The following is a 22,552-nucleotide window of genomic DNA, read 5'->3' as shown; positions in this document are numbered from 1 at the left end:
CTTCAAACTACAGACAGTTTACAAGACAGATTTAGCTTTTACTTCCTGCTTATTTAAGCACTCAAAGTGAGCCAGAGAGAGTGCCTGGTGACTTCTTTCTTAGGTTTTTCCTGGGCTTTCTCATAGCCTTTTAATATAGAAATATGTGGAAATGTTTCAAAGTTCCTTATGATTGTCTAGTTCTGTTGGATTTTCTTTTAAATTCCCAGCCAACCTCTTGTTGTCCTCAACTGAAGTCACAGCCTTAGGCAGCTGAAATATTGCTAGGATGTGCCCTTGTTTTGGGGGTAGACTTCCTCCTCTTTTCCACTTTCACGGAGCTGAGCCCTGGATCAAATCACATAGCCTCCATGCTCTGAGAATAGAGATTTCCCAGGGAGTTGCAAGTTTGGATAAAACATTGGTTATGTTCTGGGGATGGTGTTTTTAAAGAAGCTCTAAATAGGTCATATCTTTCTGTTGTCTGCAATGCTTCTAGCCTTTGGCTATCGCACCACTGAACTGGAGAAGGGGCATGTGAATAGCCCCAAGTTAAAACTTCACAGGCTTGCCTCCCCTAACATAACTGAGGTTTATTAGTTTCTCTTTGATAGATGATTTTCAGGTTGTTCTGTGGTATTGGTTAACTTACAAGTGTTTTTAAATGATTAGCTTTAGTTATTTTGCTTGTATTTTTGTCGTTTTAGAGGGAGAGTAAGGTCACCAAGGTTTTTACTGTTACTCTATAAGTTGATGTCCTCATGTAATTTATAAATATGATTTGTAATCTCATTTAATTAACCTATGATATGTTTTAAATTTACAGTAGATATATAAAATCTACCACACACACTCACAGCTGGATTCAGGGCTTGAATCTCAGGTCATAACAGCTCCATACCACATTCAGAAAATGAGCTCTTCCAGTGATGAGTGTCTATCTACAACCTGTAACCTCAAAATCTGATAAATTCAGCCTTATAAAAAATCTCTCAGTGATAAAACATAATTAAAGAGAAAATAAAAGGTGAATTTCAAGAGCACTTTGATGATTGGATCACCTATCTTCAACTTTCCTCCTAGAAACTTCCATTTAACTATTGCCATGTAACAAATGACATCCAACATAATGACATAAAACAACAACAGTTTTCTTAATGATGCAACTTTGGGCCAGAAATTCAGACAGATATCAGCTAGGATATACTATAGCATATGGGGTAGCTCAATGTTATTCAGCTGGTGGCTTGTCTGGTACGGTGGTTACACAATGGCATTATTCAATGCTTAATATCTTTGTTGAGTGGCTAGAAGGCTAGGCTCTGCTAAATTACTTTGTCCTTTTTTTTTCTTTAAGTTCATTTATTTATTTTGAGAAATAGAGCATGAGAAAGGGAGGGGCAGAGAGAGAGGAGGAGAGAAAGAGAGAGAGAGAGAGAGAGAGAGAGAGAGAGAACCCAAGCAGGCCCCCCCACTGTCAGCATGGAGCCTGATGTGGGACTCAAACTCACAAACCATGAGATCATGACCTGAGCTGAAACCAAGAATCAGATGCTTAACCAAGGAACCACCCAGGAGCCCCAGTCACTATGTCTTTCTACCCAACAAGTCTTAAGGTTTCTCCATGTGATCTCAACAGTAGGGTAGTCTGACTTCTTATTTCATAGACCAGAGCTTCTAGAGGTCAAGGCTAATGCTTTAAAAGTTACGCCCAGAATTAGTTTAGCATTACTTTCACTGACTCTTTTAGTCAAAGCAGTCACAGACCAGCCAAGGATGAAGGAGAGATAAAATGGAACTCACCTCTTGAAGGGAAGAACATCAAAGAATTTGATGTCATCTTTAATCTGCCACAGCCCATCCTGTTTGAAAATGAGATACAAAAAAGTTAGCAAGTCTCTGAGCTTGGGAATGAATGCATTCCTGGGAATCTCTCATTTTAAAGGGCCTCTGAGACATCCTTAATAAACCTGAGAGTTTGGTTTCTGCAGTCAGACATTTTCTAGATGCACTGAATATGACAGTGGCATCACCTTTGGAGAATTACTAAATCATCAGCAACAGTGGGATCAAGCCTGAACTTTTCAAAGATATAAGGGGAAATAGCCACCCAGCATTTGAAGAGATTTCCAAAGGTGACGGTTCTTTCTCAGAATCCATCAGATACTGTCTTTGCTGTAACCATAGCAGCAGGTACAGTCATTGCTGATACACAGTATTGATGTGAATATTATTCTTCTCCCCAGATAGACCACCAGGTAGTATGATCTCCCTAGCTCAGCTCTTAGGATAACAAGGCCTTTAGGAGGAGGGAGGGTGACTTCACCTCCTTAGTACTTCTTTGCTGAATTTTCTTAGTGTTCCATCTTCTCGTTCATACTCAGCTGTATTAGACCTGGGGCACTTGTCTTAATTAAATCACAAGTTTTGTCCATTACAAAACTCTCAACTCTCCTTGTCTAATCCTGGGGCATCTTACCATGAACATACTCACATATTTCTAATCTTCAAAATGGAAAAGGGCTCTAAACTTCACTTCCACTGAGCATCTCCAATGCAGCACATACTTTGAAGCCAAAATAGAAGCTTATTTATTGATTGTCTTGTAGGGGAAGCCGATATCCACCTGCCAGTATCCACTTTTTCATTCTTTATATAAAAGGTTATTTATAAACTCCTTCAGACAGTAGCATTAATTTCCCAAAGGGTGGTTTTGTGTGTGGTGGGAGGGAGGTAGATCTCTGAAGCACAAGAAACAAATTCACCTCCACCTTCCACTGAACCTTCTGTGCTTCAACAGTGACTACTCTTTTCAAGGATATGATACTAGTAACACTTGTACTAGACCAGAAGCAAAAAACAACAACAACAAAACAAAAACACAAGTGTAATATTAAACAGTACATATGGTTTAATATTGAACTTCTACTGTGTTGAAGGTATTATACTCTGTATTAGAGATATAAGTGAAGGCAAAGTAAATATGCTTCCTAAAATCATGGAGTTGACTGTGTACTAAGAAGAAAAAAAATCCAAATAATTAAAATAATGTGTATACAGTTATACAATGTTATGTTTCAAAGTAAAAAAAAACAAACAATCTTTAATAAGAGTGTGTAAAAGATGGCTGGCTCAGTCAGTCAAGTGTCCAACTTTGGTTCAGGTCATGATCTTGCAGTTTGTGAGTTCAAGCCCTGCGTCAGGCTCTTTGCTGACAGCTCAGAGTCTGGAGCCTGGTTCAGATTCTGTGTCTCCCTCTCTCTCTGCCCCTCCCCTGTTCACGCTCTGTCTCTCAATAATAAATAAATGTTAAAAAATTAAAAAAAAGAGAGTGTGTAAAAGGAACTTGATCCAGAGTGGAGATTGAAAAGGTTTCTTGGAGGAAGTGACACTTGACATAAATCTGAAGAAAGGATAGAATGTACTCAAACGAAGAAGCAGGAGCACATTGTAGACAGAGGCAATAGCATGTAGGATCTGATGCAGAAGAAAATTAATGGCACATTTGAGACGCTGATAGATGGTCAGTGTGGCTGAGGTACAGAGTAGAGGGGCAAGTGTAATGATGGCCAGATTGAAGAGGAAAGTATATGCCAAACTATGCACAGCCTGTAGATCATAGTAGGTTTTGTCATTACCCTAAATAAATTGGATACCCACATAAGGGATTTATACTTTAGAATGGTATAATTATAACTACATTTAAGGGTAAAAAAAAATCATTCTATATGAAATGTGGAAGACTGATTTAATTGGTGCCAAAGTAGCTATTGAGAAGACCAATTACAGATAATATTGTTTTCCAAAGATATGTTTGAGTTAAAATCAATAGAGGTTGATGATTGTATGAATGCATAGGATGTGATAAGGAGATAGATATGTTAAAAACTGCTGCAAGAAATTTAATGATTCAATTCACTTAAAATCACCTGATGCTGGATAGAGTGGAGGTATAGAGAAAAGGAGAGAAAGTGTTAAGTGACTGCATGGTTTCTATCTTAAGCAAGAAAGGAAATGGTGACCCTATTCTCTGAGACTGAGAACTCTGAATGGATTTAAACTGGAAAGGAAGGATCTGCTTTGGGTATGTTGTCTTTGTGACAATTGAATGGAGATGGTAGATGAGTAGTTGAGCATATATGGAAATAAAAAGAAAGTTTTTGACGTGAGATGTAAAATTAACAGTCATTAGATTATAAATGGTAACGGAAGCCATGACCATAGTTAAGATGGCCTGAAAAAAGTACACAGTGGGAGGGTGAACATGGGAAATGGAAACCTTCATTATTAAGTATTTTAGCATGAGGCTACAAAAGGATAGAGAAGGACAACAGACAGGCAGAAAAGCATGAGCTGTCAGAGGCAAATGAGGCAAAATGTTTCAAAAAAAAATGTGGGCGATAGAGTGGCCAATAGTCTCTGTTCATAAGTCAAGATAAAGAAGACTGATTAAAAGCCCACTGGATTTAGTAACATAAAGATAATTGGGAAACTAACAAGAACAGTTTCTAAGGAGTGAGGTAAATAGAATCCAGATTAGGGTGACTTGACAAAATAATAGGAAGCAAAGAAATGAAGATTGCATGTGTAACCATGGTTTTCAGGCAAATTGGCTCTGGGAGGGAGGACAAGTGCAAGGTGATAAGTGGAGAGAATTGTTGCATTAAAACAGCAGTGTCTTAAGTATGAACATGCTCAATACTCAATGGGATGGATTTATTGGAAGGCAGAAATTCAGTAGAAAAGAGAAACACAAATAACTGGCGGTGTAAGAATCCTAGGGAGATGGAGATGGGGTGCCAATCACAGGAAGAAGCATGTCTCTGCAACGTAGTAAGAGAGAATGAAGAACATGATTGAATCTACAGAATTAAGAGCAGAAGTTTGAATAAATTCTAAGTGATTTCAGTTTCATCTGAACTAGGTAGCCAGGTATAAGTGGAGTTTATGCCTAAAATATTTGTGAAGTTACAACATGACAACTATAGCTAACTGCTATATGATATGTAGGGAACTTTTTCAGAGAATAAATCCTAGGAGTTCTCATCAGAAGGAGAAATTTTTTTTAATTTTTTTTTCTTCTTTGTTTTCTTTTTATTGTATCTATATGAGAGGATGGATGTTAATCGAACCTATCATGATAATCACTTTACAATATATGTAAATCAAACCATTATGCCATGCGACATAAAGTTATACAACAATGGATGTCCATTACTTCTCAATAAAACTGGAAAAAACAAATTCATGAGGGAAAGCAAGTAAATCCAATTAATGTTGAACAGTCTTTGGACATCACACTATTTTCTATCTGAAGTTTCTGGTCACTTTATAATAATAGCAATATATGATAGTTTGTGACTTTATCCACTATCATTTGCACACTTGGGTATAAAGCAGAGAAGATAAATTGTTGGGTTTATCTTGAGTAGATGTGTTGCCAGATAGGAATGACAAAATCACAGCAAGGCAAGAGAATTGATACTACTGGCAAAAGTATTATTAAAATTTTGAGCTGTTGGGGGGCATCTGGGTGGCTCAGTCGGTTAGGCTTCCGACTTTGCTCAGGTCACAATCTTGCAGTTTGTGGGCGGCAGCCCCACATCAGGCTCTGTGCTGACAGCTCAGAGCCTGGAGCCTTCTTTGGATTCTGTTGTCTCCCTCTCTCTTTGCCCCTCCCCCCACCTCGTGTGCACACGTGTGCGCTCACACACGCGCGCACTCTATCTCTCTCTCTCAAAAATAAACATTAGGGGCGCCTGGGTGGCTCAGTTGGTTAAGCGTCAGACTTCGACTCAGGTCATGATCTCGCAGTTTGTGAGTTCAAGCCCCGTGTCAGGCTCTGTGCTGATAGTTCAGAGCCTGGAGCCTGCTTCAGATTCTGTGTTTCCCTCTCTCTGCCCCTCCCTGCTCACACCTCTGTCTTTCTCCTTCTCTCAAAAGTAAATTAACATTAAGTAAACAAACAAACAAACAAACAAACATTTGAAAAAAGCAGTAGTAATCAAAATAGTATTGTACTGGCATAAAAATAGACACATAAATCAATAGAACAGAATAGAAAACCCAGAAATGAGCTCACAACTATATGGTCAATTAATCTTGGACAAAGAAGAAATGAATATACAATGGGACAGTCTCTTCAATAAATGGTGTTGGGGAAGATGGGCAGCTACATGCAAAAGAATGAAACTAGACCACATTCTTACATCATCCACAAAAATAAACTCAGAATGGATTAAAGACCTAAATATGAGACCTGAAGCCATAAAAATCCTAGAGAGAGAAAAAGCAGTAATGTCTCTGGCAATGGCTGTGGCAATATTTTTCTAGATATGTCTCCTGGGGCAAGGGAGATAAAAAAAAAATAAACTATTGGGACCAAATCAAAACAAAAAGCTTCTGTTCAGTGAAGGAAACAATCAACATACCTAAAGGCAACCAACTGAATAAGAGAAGATACTTGCAAATGACATATCTGATAGAAGATTAGTATCCAAAATACATGAAGAACCTAAAAAACTCAATACAAAAAAAACAAATAATACAACTAAAAATGGGCAGAAGACGTGAACAGACATTTCTCCAAAGAAGACAACCAAATGGCCAACAGACACATGAAAAGATGCTCAATATTACTCTTCTTCAGGGACATGTAAATCAAAACTACAGTGAGATAGCACCTCACACCTGTCAGAATGGCTAAAATAAAAAACACAAGAAACACCATGTGTTGGCAAGGATGTGGGAAAAAGGAGCCCTCCTGCACTCTTGGTGGGAATGCAAACTGGTGCAACCATGGTGGAGAACAGTATGAAGATTCCTCAGAAAGTTAAAAATAGAACTACCCTATGATTCAATAATCACACTACTGGGTATTTACTCAAAAAATACAAAGAACACTAATTCAAAGGAGTACATGCACCCCTATAATTACAGCAGCATTATCTACAGTAGCCAAATTATGGAAGTAGAGCAAGTACTCATTAATAAATGACTGGATAAAGAAGAAATGATATACACACACACACACACACACACACACACATATATATATATATATATATATATATATATATATAATTTCTTCTTTATCCAGTCATTTATTAATGAGTACTTGCTCTATATCTATCTATCTATCTATCTATCTATGTATCTATACACAATGAAATGTTACTGTGTCATAAAAAAGAACAAAATCTTACCATTTGCAACAACATGGATGGAGCTAGAGGATATTATGCTAAGTGAAATAAGCCAGTGAAAGAGAGACAAATATCACATGATTTCACTCATATGAAACAAACAAAAAAAAATGAGTAAAGGAAAAAAAAAAGAGTGGGAGGCAAACCAAGAAACAGACTCTTCACTATAGAGAACAATCTGATGGTTACTAGAGGGGATTTTGGGGGAGGGGTATGTGAGGCAGGTGATGGGGATTAAGGAGTATGCTTGGCATGATGAGCACTAGATGATGTATGAAATCACTGAATCACCAAATTGTACACCTGAAACTAATATTACACTATGTTAACTGTACTGGATTTAAAGTTAAAAAAAAAATAAAATGAGGAACAACAGAAAAAGAAAGATGGCAGTGATAAAATACAAAGTTTAGAATGTAAAAAGAATTAAAACTGGATTTCCTGGTGATTTTTATGAAAGAGAATAGCTTAATAGTAGAAAAGATTTTGATAAGAGTACAAGCCTTGATTTACTGATTTATAAAGATTGTGCTTATCTATTTTGTTTGATTCCTTATGCATTTTGGGATGGGGAGCAGGTGAAATAAATGGATAACTGGGGAAGGGCCAGGTGTGAGAGGACTTGGTGTTTGGGATTTATGGGACCTGGCTTCTTTCATAAACAGTAATCCTCATAAAGGAATTAAGAAGGGAGAGAAGATGACCTCATGATCCCTACCCGTAATTAAAGACATCCAAGCCATGAGGGCCCTTTTCCCATGAATATATAACCCACACATACAAGATTTCACCACCTACCAAGTTCCAAGTGTAAATGGCTTGCTTCCAGTCTCCTTGCCCCAAATTTCCTAATAAGAGTCATTGTTTTAATTGAGTTACTGTCACTGAGAGTGCTATGTTTTATCCCTCATTAATGTTGAGAAGGAAAGAAAAGGTTAAGTACTCCTGCACTACGTCACACTGCTAAGGAGCAAAGAAACTCAGAAGTGCATCTTTTTAGATGTGCTCCTCCACCCTTACACCTCAGTATCTTTCACACATAGTACAATGCTTTGCATGTTATAAATACTCAGCACGTATTTATTGAATTATATTCCAGATTATATGGAATTATAATCCAATTATAACTGGCTTCATTGCCAGCACTGTTGTATAATCTGAATGTAATTATATTATACAACAGAGCTGACAATTAAGTTCTTTCCTTTCCTGCCAACACCCTTTGTTTCTCCAATGTTAAAATTAAAACACACACACACACACACACACACATGCACACACACACACACATAATAAACATAGAAAAACATAATTCTGAGTCCTTCTAGTAACACTTCACTTTTCTTCCACCTCCTGTCATTTCTCTCTCTTTCAGCAACTCTGAGTCATTTTCCTGACCTCTGGATATCCCAGTTATGACCAGTTGCCCAAATCAAACTTTTAAGAGATTGTCCTCAGCCTCTGGGTTGTATCTTTCTCCCCTTTCTTGCTTCTAGAAAAATTCTGATTCCCTCAAGCATCTGTTTTTTCCCAGCTGTAGTGACGCTCTGATTAACCTAAATTAACCTATGCTAGGTTGGAATTGCCTAAAAGCTTTTATAAAAATCTTTTGGAGATATTTTTATTTTAAAAAAGGAATTATGGAAGGAAGGAAGGAAAGAAGGAAGGAAGGAAGGAAGGAAGGAAGGAAGGAAGGAAGGAAGGAAGGAAGAAAAGAAGGAAGGACAGACGTAAGGGAGGGAAGAAGGAAATAAAATAATAGTATGAGCCTGAAGTCTTATAGAGCCAGTAGAGGTGGGGTATCTTGAAATGTTAAAAAGGGTAGCCTGAAGATTGGATCGCATAATGAGATACACATCCGCAGTAAATATAGGTGAAATACCATACACAAGAACATTCAGAGACAAGACTATATCATGATTTCCCCAGCTTTCCCTCACTTTGTCACATGACTAGATTGGAGCTTGCTAGGTGGACTGGCCATGCCATATTCATTGATCACCATCCCTATCATAGTAGCCAGGAGACAGTAGTTAATAAGTTAATGCTTAACTGAAAAAAAAAAGTGAAGTTTATCAATCCCAGAATGGATTCAATGTGGGAAGTTTTTAAAATTTAGATTGTAAACAATGGTATACACATCTCAAACTTTGCAGAAAGTTTCCAACTTCGAACAATAAGATTTATAGTCCCTATAAATAAAATTTATGGAGCTTAGGTCTACCCTGTGAGGAATATACTATTAATTTGTTCATCCCATGTTTAGGGAAAGTGGGACACAGAGTGATTAAGTAACATGCCCCAGGTTCACAGATAGTAAATGGTGGGCCAAGACTTTGAATCTTGTGACTTTGACTTCGAAAGATTTCGTGTTCTTAATCAGTACATTATATGCCTCACATTAAAATATGTTCTGTAGACTTCAGTCCACTTATGGCTAAGTATATCTGGTTGTGTACTTTGTTTGATATAACAAGTATATATATTTGAAACACAGTTTTAGCCCAATTTCCTCAGTTACTGGTAGAAATGGAAAGAAGCACGGTAGAGATTACCAACTAAAACAAACCAGTGCTGAATTAACATTAGGATTTCTTCATCATCATCACTGATGTTTAAATGTGGCGATATCTGACCAAAACTCTATATGCATTGTCTTATTGAATCCTTGCAATGAGTCTCTTCAGGGATTTTTATAGTATTCTTATTCTACAAATAAAAAATCTGAGACAGATGGAGATTGCATCACTTGTCCAAGGTCACACTGCTGGTAACTAGCAGCTCTAAACTCAAGAAGTCTGATACCAAAATATGTACTCTTAACGGATAAAGTAAACCATTTCCCTGGAAAAGCCATTAGATAACTGTGATAACCCTTAAAAAATACATAAATGTATGGAACAGAGTGTCTTAGGAGAGTTCTGATTTCTGTCATAACGTGCCAGCCTGAGTCACCTGAATAAAGACTTGCTTTTTCATCACTAATGCTTAAGTACAGAAGGATTTAGGGTTACTATTAGTTGATATGTTTTCATCAGTGAGAAATTAGTCAAAGTAGAATGCTCATGTCCTTGATCTAGGGAGAGGAGCATGATGCCAACACTGATGCTATAAACATATGCCAATATTCAACAGCATTCAATGAAGTAATGATCCTTAAGAAGACAAGTGATACTGGAGAGAAGGTTGGTGAGCCAACGGCATCACTCATGACCCCATAATCATAGCTCTGTGCTTGTATATGTATGGGAAAAAAGATGAGAAAAAGATGCACTGTGATTGATGACTAAGGAAGAAAGACTGTGTTAAAAATCCTCAAGCATTGCATTTTCTGCATCTGCCTCCTCCCATGCCCAGGAGAAGTGCTTTGATGTTCCCCATCCCCTGCCCCCCCCCCCACCAATGAATCACACAGACAAAGTAAATAATCGACATATTCTGTTGGCAGCCAGCAAAGGATGATCTGTCGGGAGGTTGAATTTCCCAAGATCCTGTGTAGAATAAATCTCATAGAAATGTTTCATTGATCATATTAAGTACCAGTTGAAAATTACATGGTAGTTCATTGGTAGAAGCTGCCTGTGACCATACAAACTGAAGATCTTTAATTTGTTTCTTCTAAAGAGGCTCAAGAGTCTCATGAAGGTAGCAGCAAAAATTCTGCAGAGGCTCCAGAGTTTGATCTCAACTTGTAGCAATGTATGGAATTACTGAATGTGGGGGAGAGCAATGTATAAATATTAAAAAGAAAAATGATGATGAGGGCTGCCAGAATTTTATGAAGTTATTATAATAGTTCTATCTTGTTGTCCGAATCCTAGTATTCAAGGAGAACAAAAGGGATTCTCTGGATCCTAGAGATTTTACCAGTTTTTCTTTAGATGAATTGACACTTTGATGAAGCCTGCTGTGTTATAGTATCAATCACAATGATTTATGATTCCTGCAGCACAGCAACAAAAGAGGCATCGTTCTAGCTGCTACATGCTGGATCATCTGACTATAAATATGTTCTGTTACTGTAAGAAATTGCTGCAGAGAGTGACTAACTGTTCACCAAACCCATTCACTCTACTTTCTGCACAAGCAGAGCGGCTTGTCTATCCTTTCTCAGCTTGTCCTGTAGTTGTGCGTGGCCTCGTGACTGACATCTAGCTGAGGTGGGATTTTGCTCGTGGGCGGTTGTTTCCTTTTCTGCTGTTATAATTGAAATTTGATGCAAAGTTTTATTTTTTAATTAGAAAATAGGTTATTACTTTTATCAAAATATATATGTATTTATATGTGTGTGTGTGTGTTATAAAAAATTTATCTATGAAAAAATGTTAAGAAGAATGTACCAAAAGAAATTCCAGGAAGTAACTATTGTCAGTACATAAGAATATATTTCCAGACATCTCTCTATGCAGAGAGAAACAGACAGACAGACAGACAGACAAAGAGAGGCTCTTTTGCACTATCTCTGGTTTCTCCATTACACAGTGTCACCCCTAGCAACTCTCAGCTACGAGGCTAGCACTCTGTTCTAAAGGATTGAGTCTGATTGATTTGGCAATGCTTCCAAATCTTTCAGCTTTTGCTGTTGCTGGTGGTGGTGGTGGTATTTGCCTTATAATATGAGCTGTTCTCGCTTTCTTCTTTTATTAATTTCCTATAATAGTAGAAGAAGATTTAGCATTTTTAATCCATCTTTCTCTCAGTCTTGCTCCCTTTTTCCTAACATTTAAGTCACAATTTCCATTCAATTCATAAACTCCATCCATTCCTAAACTTTAATTCAGTTTTTAGCTTACAACCCTAAAATGTTATTTTCTACTAATCCAACACATAATTATGCTTTGTTTCTTATATTTTATTGTTTTTTAAAAATGAATAATTCTCTAATTTTCTACTGTTTATTATATGTCATATATAATATACTATATAGCATAATATATGTAACATATTTTAAAATTTATTGCAACACATCTGTAAAGTTTTCTCAATATTATTTCAATGGGATCAAATGCATCAGATAATCTAGCTATTTTTTTCTTCAGCCAGTTTGACTCCACACACTTCTCCCCCCATACACTCACACTACACCAGAGTAACCTGTTAATCAAACAAGGATGTTTATTAAATCTCCTGCTGTAAGAAGAATGTCTTAAGGAATAACACCTCATTGACAGTGCCATAATGATATTTTGGGAAAGAAAACTTAGGGGGGGATATTTCTAGGACCTTAAAATTTGAGCTCAAATTGTTTATGGTTGGGAATTTACTGAGATTAGGTGATGTTAGTGAAAAAATAGATTAGAAAAGGGAGAAAATGCTTTTGGAGTGAGTCTTGACATTAGATTCTCAAAAAAAAAAAAAGAGAAAAAAATGAGGAAGGTAGGAAGGAAGAAAGGAAGAAAAGGAAGGAATGAAGGAAAGAAAGAGGGAAAGAGGAAAGAAAAGAGAGGGGGGAGGAAAGAAAAGAGGAAAGGAGAAAAAGTAGGAAAGGAAATAAACTTCTATGTATTTTTCTTCAAGAATTTGCTAGAAGATGTGCTCCACCAGAATGATAAATATTTGATAAATTAGTGGTCTCTCTCTCTCTCTCTCTCTCTCTCTCTGATTGAAGAGCTGTTTTGCCAGATGAAAAAAATATATATATTTGTGTAGACAAATTGGTTTCCAGGAATTTCCAGAAGTAAACAGTGACATTATTTATTGGTTAGTTGGTTTGTTTTTGCATTATCCTCCCCGACAAAGTTATTTGGACAGATAGGGTCTCAGTTCTTAGTCTTGATAATTAAGCTAGGTGGACTTGGCCTCAATATTTCCTCCCTCCTTCCCCAGACCTATCCTCTTCCCTTCCCTCTCATCCTTCCCTCCTTTCTTTTTGTCTTCCTTCCCTTCCTCCTTTCTTCATTTCTTTAGACAGCCCTCCTAGAGCACTCCTTCCTTTTTCTCCTGTCTGGTTGACAGTTCTCTATACTTGCAGCATAGTGGAGATTCTGGGAATTCTTTTTCTTACTGTCTGTTATTGGATTCCAATGTTTCCTGGGGCTTCCTTTGAAATCATTATGGTGGAGCACCTATTCTAGCAAATTCCTTAGGAAAAAATGCTTACAAGTTTAATTCCTTTCTTTTTCCTTCTTTCCTTTCTTGTTTCTTTTTTCTCTTTTCTTTTCTTTTCTTTTCTTTTCAGAAAATGCCAAAAACATGTGTATTATTCATGTTTATGTTTGATCACTATATTGACTGGATATATAATTCTAGAGTGAAATCATATCCTTCAGAATTTTCAGATCTGTGTCCTATGGTCCTCAAATTTCCAGTATTGCTTTTGAAAATTATAGTGCTCTTTGGCTTATCTATTCATAATGATGAGCTCTACATAGACTTCTTTTTTAAAATATTTTTTAAATTTACATTCAAGTTAGTTATTATATAGTGCAACAATGATTTCAGGAGTAGATTCCTTCCTTAATGCCCCTTACCCATTTAGCCCATCCCCCCCACCCCACAACCCTTCCAGTAACCCTCTGTTTGTTCTCCATATTTAAGAGTCTCTTATGTTTCGTCCCCCTCCCTGTTTTTATATTATTTTTGTTTCCCTTCCCTTATGTTCATCTGTTTTTCAATCAGTAATCTGGTCAATTAGTTAATCTTTTAGACTGATCTTTTAGTTCTTGGAAATATTTCTGAATTAATCCTTTCTAATTTGCTCTTCTCATTATTTCTAGAACATTCACTTACCTGATGTTATGCATCTTTTTATAAGTTAGCCCTAATTCTTACCCTCTCTTCCTTTATTTTCCATTTCTTACCTTTTGATTATTTTCTCAGTGGTTGTTGTTGTTGCTTTGTTTTGTAACAAATGCTTCCGAGCTTCCAAATAATGGTTGGCATCACTATTATTCTGTTGTCTTTACTCCTGTTCTCTTTCCCTTTGTAGATTAATAATCTTCTTATCACTTTACTGAAATTTTAGTAGAAGTTCAAGGAAATGAGATGTAATAGGTTTTCAATTTGACATGCATAACTATAAGTCTATTTAGTATGAAATTTTGTATGTTTTTGTCTTTTCTCTATTTAAAAAAATTAGATTATGACATAAGAATGAGGTCAAAAGTTTGCCTATTTTACTGATTTTTTAAGTGTTTATTTATTTTTGAGAGAGACAGAGCATGAGCAGTGGAGGGGCAGAGAGAGAGAGGGAGACACAAAATCTGAAACAGGTTCCAGGCTCTGAGCTGTCAGAACAGAGCCTGACGCAGGGCTCTAACTCAGGAATGGTGAGATCATGACCTAGACCAAAGTCAGATGCTTAACTGACTGAGCCACCCAGGCACCCCCTATTGATTTTTAAAAGAAATAAATTTGAGTGTCTCTCTCCATTCGGTTTTTCTTTTCTAGTTCATAATTTCTATTAATCACTAAATTTCATCCTCTTGCTTTCCCTAGAAATGTAAAAATAAAACTAACCCAACATTTAGAATAGATTCATTATTTTTTCACTTATTCTTGTTTGTTAGTGATATACTTAGGACCTCAACAGATCAACTGAGCATAATGCCAGTAATTCACCATAAATTTGTATATATAGTACCCTCATTATAATGATTTTTCTAAAGCGTTTGCTAATCCAAGAGGCTTCCTCTTTGACCAGAGCGTTAATTAGGACAATGTTCTTAATTTTCAATTCTGGAAAATTTTCTTTCTTTCATTTGACATTTTGTATTAACTTACATTTTGATGGTATTGTGTTGCAAAAAATGTGTTTTGCATAATTTCTGCTTTTTAAAATTTAATGAGGTCTTTTTCTTGAACTCATAGGTCAGTGAACAATATTGGTTAGTTGACCCAATTTCTACCCCCTTCTTTTGCCAATTGAAGCTTCAGGGCCCAGGAAACATATTTCCAGAGTGGCAGTCTGTTGTGTTTCCTGGTAAGGGTTTTCCTTTTCTGGAAAAAAAAAAAAATCCATCTCCTCTCCAGCTCCTTTTTTATTTTTTATTTATTTTTTTTGCTTTGAATGTAGATGTTATGCCAATAGCAACAGCAGCCATATTAAAACCCTGAAAGAAAGGCTGAGAAAATCACAGAAGAAATATATTGTGAAATCTTGAGCTTTTGAACCAGCATCAATTACTTTTTTCATCTAGATTTCTTTTCTGTGAGAAAAATACCCAAAAGACAAACAACAAGAAAATCCCTGAGCCTGTATAGACATTTTTTTTAATGTTTATTTATTTTTGAGAGAGAGAAAAGTTGGGGGGTTGTGCAGAGAGAGAGAGGGAGACACAGAATCTGAAGCAAGTTCCAGACTCGGAGCTGTCAGCACAAAGCCCAATGGGGTGCTTGAACCCATGAACTGGAGGATCATGACCTGATGTGAAGTTGGATGCTTAACCGACTGAGCCACCCAGGTGCCCCTGTATAGGCATATTTTAAGTTACTTGAAATAATTGTATACTAATACAGACCTAACACATGATGCCTCCTTATAAGTGTTCCATTGACACTTTTTTTAAAGCGTTATTGTCTGAAGTAGTCAAAATGTTACAATAATATTTTTCATCCTTTTGGTTTTAATCTTTACTTCATTTTTACTTTTGTTTACGTGTTGATTAGATAGTACAAGTACATGGTAGAAAATTCAAAAGGAACAGAGTGCTATACAGAGAAAAGTAAACCTCTTTGCAAATCTGTCTCCAGCCATGCATCACAATGTCACAGTTTCTAGTTAATCCTTCCAGAAATATTCACTAACTATAGAAGAAAATGTATTATATGAATAATTTTTACAGAAATATCAAAATACACACACTGGTCTTTACTTTGCCTGTCACTTAACTTGATCTTTCTGGGTGACATCTATTTCATTACTTTTAATAGCTACATACTTTTCTACTATATATGTCCATTACATTTTAACCAAACCCCTACTAAAAATATGTATTATTTGCAGCTAGCATATAATTGGAGTTTGATTTTTGACTGTAGAGAGCAAACTAGACTTAGAGTTTGAGTTTTGTTCTTGGCTCAAAATAATAGGAATCTCTGGCTTCAAAGATATACACTTTTATTATCTCACATATTTGGGAAACTAGGTGGGATAATCCAGGCTCAATTATATTATTAAGGACCTGTGACCTTTCCATCTTCCCACTATTACACCTTAGCAGTGACTTCATCCTAAATCTTATTCTCCTTATAGTTTTAAGATCATCTGTAGCACAACTATAATTTCTTCCCTTCAATTCCATTGTCCCAACTTAGACCGTGTGCTCATGAGTGGACTAATAACAGCTTAGAGGCAATTCTGTGCACCTATTGGTTTAAATTTTTCAGGATTATCCTCAGGAGTGAGGGAATAATGTGGATATCTTAAAAATAACTGGATTCTGCTAGGAAGGAGAAGGTAAATAAGTATTAGAAATGCAACCAAATGTCCATTATATGTTTTCAATTTAAAATAGTTTGGCTTTGAATAGAAAAGTGTATGAGTTCACATGGTTGACCTTAAAAAAAACAATAGAGCCAGCTATTTTACCAGCAAAATGAGTTTATTCAGGAATGGCAGAGAATCGCAGTTTGGGACAAGCAAACTATGACAAACCGTAGGCAGGTCTGGAGAACAGAGGAGAGGGTTTTGCTTTTCTGGAGGAAAGAAGGAAGCTGGTACAAGCAGTTTCAAAGCGTTCAGGGTGGTGGTGGCTTCTCATTGGCTGCGTGTGGCGTCTCTCATTGGCTGGGCTGGCTGTCAGTCCATTTTTAATGAGGCTTTCTTTATGTTCACAATATTACTTCTCATTCATTTTGTTCCTATCTCACTTTTTTTATTTTTATGCTTCTCATACTTAGTACTGTACCATTTCATTAATGAACTGTATTGTCTTTGATGTTTTTCTCCATAAATTTGAAAGATCTATCTTGTCACTACTTCTCTCACAAGTTTTTTCCAAATAAATTATTAATCAATATATTTCTAATTATCAATACCAATCATGAAAGAATATCTGACACTTCATTGTATAAATTTTATACCAAGAATCTATATTACAGAAAGAAATGAGCATACTTTTACTTTTTCTCACTCATTTTCTCCCACAAAGTGGAACTTTAGTCACTATTATTATTTATTTTGCACGTGTTATATATAAAGAACTTATTTTTATGTTTGCTTTTCTATTGTACATTTTTTTTAAAGAAACGATTTGTGATTAATGTTATGTTTAACTGGCTTTCATTCTCAGCACTGGTCTTTGTATGTCACGGACTTTCCATTCATGAGTTCCTAAGTCTGATCACGTGTTCAGTAAGAGCATATCTGAAACTTGTTTTTCTAAAAGAATATCTGGTTCAGCAAAACAACCTAACTTCAATTTGGTTGTTATTATTATTATTATTATTATTATTATTATTATTATTATTTTCTCCTTAGAGAGGCTTGGACAACCAGGTATACTTGCCCGGGCTATTGAATCATTACTCAAAGACAAGAAGAAGCAAGTACCGTCAGAAACACGTTCAGCTACTTCAGAAAACGGCATCTCACTGTTTCCAGAAGCCAGAGAAGCAGCAGAACCGGCAGTGGCCTTCCTTCCGATGGCCGGAGGCAGCCGAGGGACAAGCCACTGTGCCCAGTGTTGCATCCCCAACCTGTTTCCTGCCTGTTTTATAATCCCAGGTTGTCAGCATACCCAGTGACCTCATATCTTACTAATTTTATGTTTTGCTTACATCATTGCAAGTTGGTGTCTGATGTTTAAAACCAAAGCTTCCCAGACTGCTCTGCGCCGACGGGGTTAAGCTTCCAACCCTCTGCTCTTTTTCTGTTTGCTTTGGCCTCTCAGTGAACCACAGTTTTGATGTGCAGCTCTTCTGCACTGGGAAATAAATATCAAACACTTTCCCCAGTGGTCTGATAGCCAGTGCTCAACCCCGTTCCTGGGCTCTTTAAATCAAGAGGCTTAAGGGGGATTTTTTTTCAAGGGCTGCTCTACATGTTTCCTGTGGGCTTTTATTTTTATTTGGAAAGATTGCTGGAAGCCAACCTTCAATGAACTACCTCAGTTTCCTCCCATGAGCGCTCCCTGTAGAAACTTCTCAAAGATTCTGACATCTCAGCGGAATCCTTCATTGGTCACCAACACTAATGTCAGGGGTTTTTTCCCCTCTATATTTTCATTCCATTGACTGTCTTATTGATGATCCAGATTTGGGGCAGTTCATCTTACTGTATCATCAGATTTTATGATCCAATCATTTAGGTGCTACATGGCGTAATGAATAAAATAAAGGTATGCTCAGTTGCATCAATACCAAGCCAATAGAGGCCTCTACGTTGCTTTAGATCTTGGATGACCTTCTGACTATGAGCTCAAACTGCCTTTGTACTTGCTGATGAAGAAAAGTATAAAAAGTATAAAAGTATAAAAAGTATAAAATACATATTGAAATGAAACCTGAACCCTGGTTTTGATCCTTAAATTTCAAGGTGATACATTGTTTAATCTCTTAAAATCTGAACAACTGCTTCCCATACTTTGACAATTTTAACCAAGCTGTATATTGTGACTTGCACAATGCTTTCTTCTTTGCTTGGAATTTTGTCCCACTTGCCTTCATTCTGACCTTACGAAATCAATCAACTCAAAGATTCACCCTGCTCCTGATATTCTGCCCTAGGAACTTTTTAGCCTAGCCAATAAGCAATGAAAATCATACCCTCTCTATCCCTAACAAAATGCCACTTGAGAACTGTGTGGTATTCTCCCTAGCTGCAATCTCATGTGATTCTGCTAATTTATATCATCACAGGTTTCTTTATTTATAGAGAAGTCTTTTCATTCCCCACATGTACATAATATTTGGGAGCTAGAAAATAATATCTCCATTACATCAGATCATTTTCATTAATTCAAGATTTAAATTCTCATTTTAATGCTTTAAATTCAATGCTTCCTTTTTCTACTAATTTTCTCAATTTGCTCAAGCCACTGACTGATTCATAACCAGGCACTGCCACATGCTCTCAAAATTATTCTCTTTGATTCCTTACTGACCTTATTTCTGTCATTAGTTAAAATCTCACTACTAATAAACATGAAGCTGTCTATTTTTATGGTAAAATTTTCATAATAAATTTCAAGAGTTTTCCTTGTTACCAAGCAAACCCAAGAAAGAAAGACAGGAAGCAGAGGCAAGCAGGATAAAAATAAAGAAGGAAAATTGAAAGTCAATATTTCTGTAATCCTTTCTTAGATTTTGACAAATTGGCTTCGTAGCTTGGTAATTCAGGTAGCATATGTATAAGAGTGCCAAAAAATTTCCTCTTAAAGATTTTCTTCACAGATCCTGTTAATTAAATAAAATGTATAAACGATTCAGTGCCATATTTTTAAAAATAATTATGCTCCTAGCCAATGCTTGTCTTATGTTTCTTATTCCATAGTTCGCCATTCTTCTCAGCAATTTACATAATTCCTCAGAATGTACTTTAGGGATTTTTTTAGTGTCTCATCTATTATTTATGATGGCGAACAATTTGTAAGATAAATAATTTTTAAGATGCCCCTTGTTTAGGTATAACAAGTCCAGACACAGATCTTCCAGATTCCTATTCTTGGCCTTCAGAATGATTAGCTTAACTGCATGTTCCCACTGATCAATCAGAACAAAATGCTTGTAAACCATTTTGATTAGATTCTCTTCTTGTCCTGAGCCCCTCAGGGACCTTTGGTCCTTCCCCCACCCAGCCTGAGCCAGCATACAGGCCCTCGTAAGGGGCCTTCACAGAAAATAGGCTAGTCTTAGGTAAAGCGTCCACTGATCAAGGATTCTCATCATGCCACTCTCATCCCGTTATTTCTAACCTTGTTTACTCTTCCCTCTAAAAGAAACTCTTTTGCCTGGTTCTTGAGATGCTAGTAGATCTTATACCACAGCATTCTTTTTATTGCAGTAACCCCTCTCCTCTGCGGTAGTTTCTCCCCCATCCTTTCCTCTTTGCAATATTTTTTCTGAATAAAGTCTCTCCTTACTAAGTCTGTATCTTTTTTTTTTTAATTTGATGATGTGTACTATGACACTCCTTTATAACAAGAACTAAAATTTAATGGAGCCAGTTTTGGTCCTCTGGCCCCATCTTCTCAAACACAGCAGTGGGGGTGACAAGAAAGGAAGTGAGGATGGAAATACAGGGCCAGGTAGAGAAAAGGTGAAAACCGTGGTCTGCAAACCAAGAGGTAGAGGTTGGGTCTGACCATTTCCAGATTTTCGTATTCCTCTTATCAATGAAGTGTGTACCAGCTGACCTGAAGATTCTTCAAATTTCTGTTATGGTTATGAAATTGATATCCAGTCAGTCCCAGGGACCCGGAATTGACTCCAGCAATATTTAAAATGGAGCAGAAAACAGCCACCGGATGGCACCAAACACTACCTGGACAAGGACAGATTGGCTAATCCAGATGGCTCCTGGCACCTCAGTGTTGTAGCTCTACTGCCTCAGACATTTCATCAACTTCTCAGTGATGCTAATCTGCATTGTAATTGTTGGATTCCACTCATCTTGTTATGGCCGTTATAAATTATATTTGGTAGGTACCTTTTCAATGGAAAATATAAATAAATGAAAATAGGATATCTATTCTCAAGGTGTTTATATTTGTTGGAAATCAAGGTATGAATTTATGAAAACATATGTGGGATAACAGGGTAAAATAATGTATTTAGGGCCCCATAATTAAAATTTGGCTCACAAATTTATGGAAGTGTTGATAAGTAGAAGCCGGAGGGGGAAATAACTTATTTAGAGGTGGGATACAAAGATTTTTTTTCTCTAGAAGTTGAGACTAATACTCCTTTGGGAATTCCACTCTTTTAGGAAAATCATTTGGGTATGTTTAGTCATGCAAATGTGATGCAGAGAGAGGACAGAGATAGATGCCTGAGAAGCTTTGGCTCAAGCAGAGAAATTGCAGGGAAAAATAACAATAGAAATGGTTGCCTTTGTTTTGGCTAAGGTTGCACATTTAGATGAGTTGTTTCATGAAAACCACTTTTTTTCAAACATTTTAATAGATACTCTCTGAGAAATATATTTTACATTTAACATGTGACTCAGTACTAAACACACAGCTTTTTCACAAAACAATTTCACTTACCACACACAGATCTTTGATCATTTCTATTTTGTGTAGTCTTTTTTTTAATGCCTATGGTGAACTATTATATTGACTTAAAGCACACCACTGGGTGGTGAAGGGCAGAATATGCCACCCTCAAATATACCACTCACCAAAGGATAATTTTGGCAAAGAATTTGCCAAGGGATTACTTGCATAGAATTATTTTGAGCTGAAAGCAGTTAAACATCAAACACAGGAGGAGCTCTCTGTCCTCTCCACTTTCTGCCTGAAAGCAGAGCATAATATATACATATACATAATATATATGTGTATATATACATATATATACACACACACATATATGTACATGTATATATATAAAGGAAACTTACATTTGAAAAGCAAATTTCCATACAATTCTTACCACCTGAGACTGCATAACAAGCCTTACTAATCAACTCTCATTTACCTTATTTACCATACATTTCATGTCACTTTCCCACAACTTACACCACTCCAGAAGCCCAGGATCCCCTTTTCTTTTGTTTAGTCTCTTCTCCATATCTTATTACACTTTGTTAAAATGGTGTATAAATCCTAGGTTTAACTACCTGTTTAGGGTTTTCTATTATTTTCGGTGAGGACCACTGTGTGCATAAAAAATAAACTTTTCCTCCTATGAATCTGCCTTCTGTCAGTTTAATTAATAGGCCCCAGTTACTCAACATAAGAGGGTAGAGGAAATGTTGTTTTCTTTCTCTACAGTTGCATTCTATAATCTTAACTTCCATAGAAAAAATGTTTCATTTCCAAGTGTAGATTTAGAGTGCAGCTTATGTCTTATCCTTGTAGAGATGTATTTTTTGTTCAAGGAGTTTCTTGTGGGAAATCTAGAAATAACTCAGATTGCAGGAAGGACATATGCAGGTAAAATCTTCACCCTGAACTGCTTGCCCCACCATAAAGTACCCATAAATGAGGACTTACCTAGATTGATGGCATTCAACTTGGAATGTGCTACTGGTGCTATTAGAAATAATCCAGAGCACACTAATGATTAACTGGCTTCTTCTGATTTAATTGTCCATCTGGGCTATAAAGGAAATCCTGTTAATGTGAGAGTCAGTGTGGAAGGCATAAAACCCAGCAGGGAGACAATGACTAGGAGAGAGGCATTGACTCTAGAAAATGTAGAAAAACTGTGGGGACTTATAGAGAGTGAGAGCAAACTGACCAGATACACAGAGACAGGGCTAC

This window comes from Acinonyx jubatus, chromosome B1 (genome assembly GCF_027475565.1).
Source record: "Acinonyx jubatus isolate Ajub_Pintada_27869175 chromosome B1, VMU_Ajub_asm_v1.0, whole genome shotgun sequence".
NCBI classification, from domain to species: domain Eukaryota; kingdom Metazoa; phylum Chordata; class Mammalia; order Carnivora; family Felidae; genus Acinonyx; species Acinonyx jubatus.
This window is presented reverse-complemented; position numbering follows the sequence as displayed.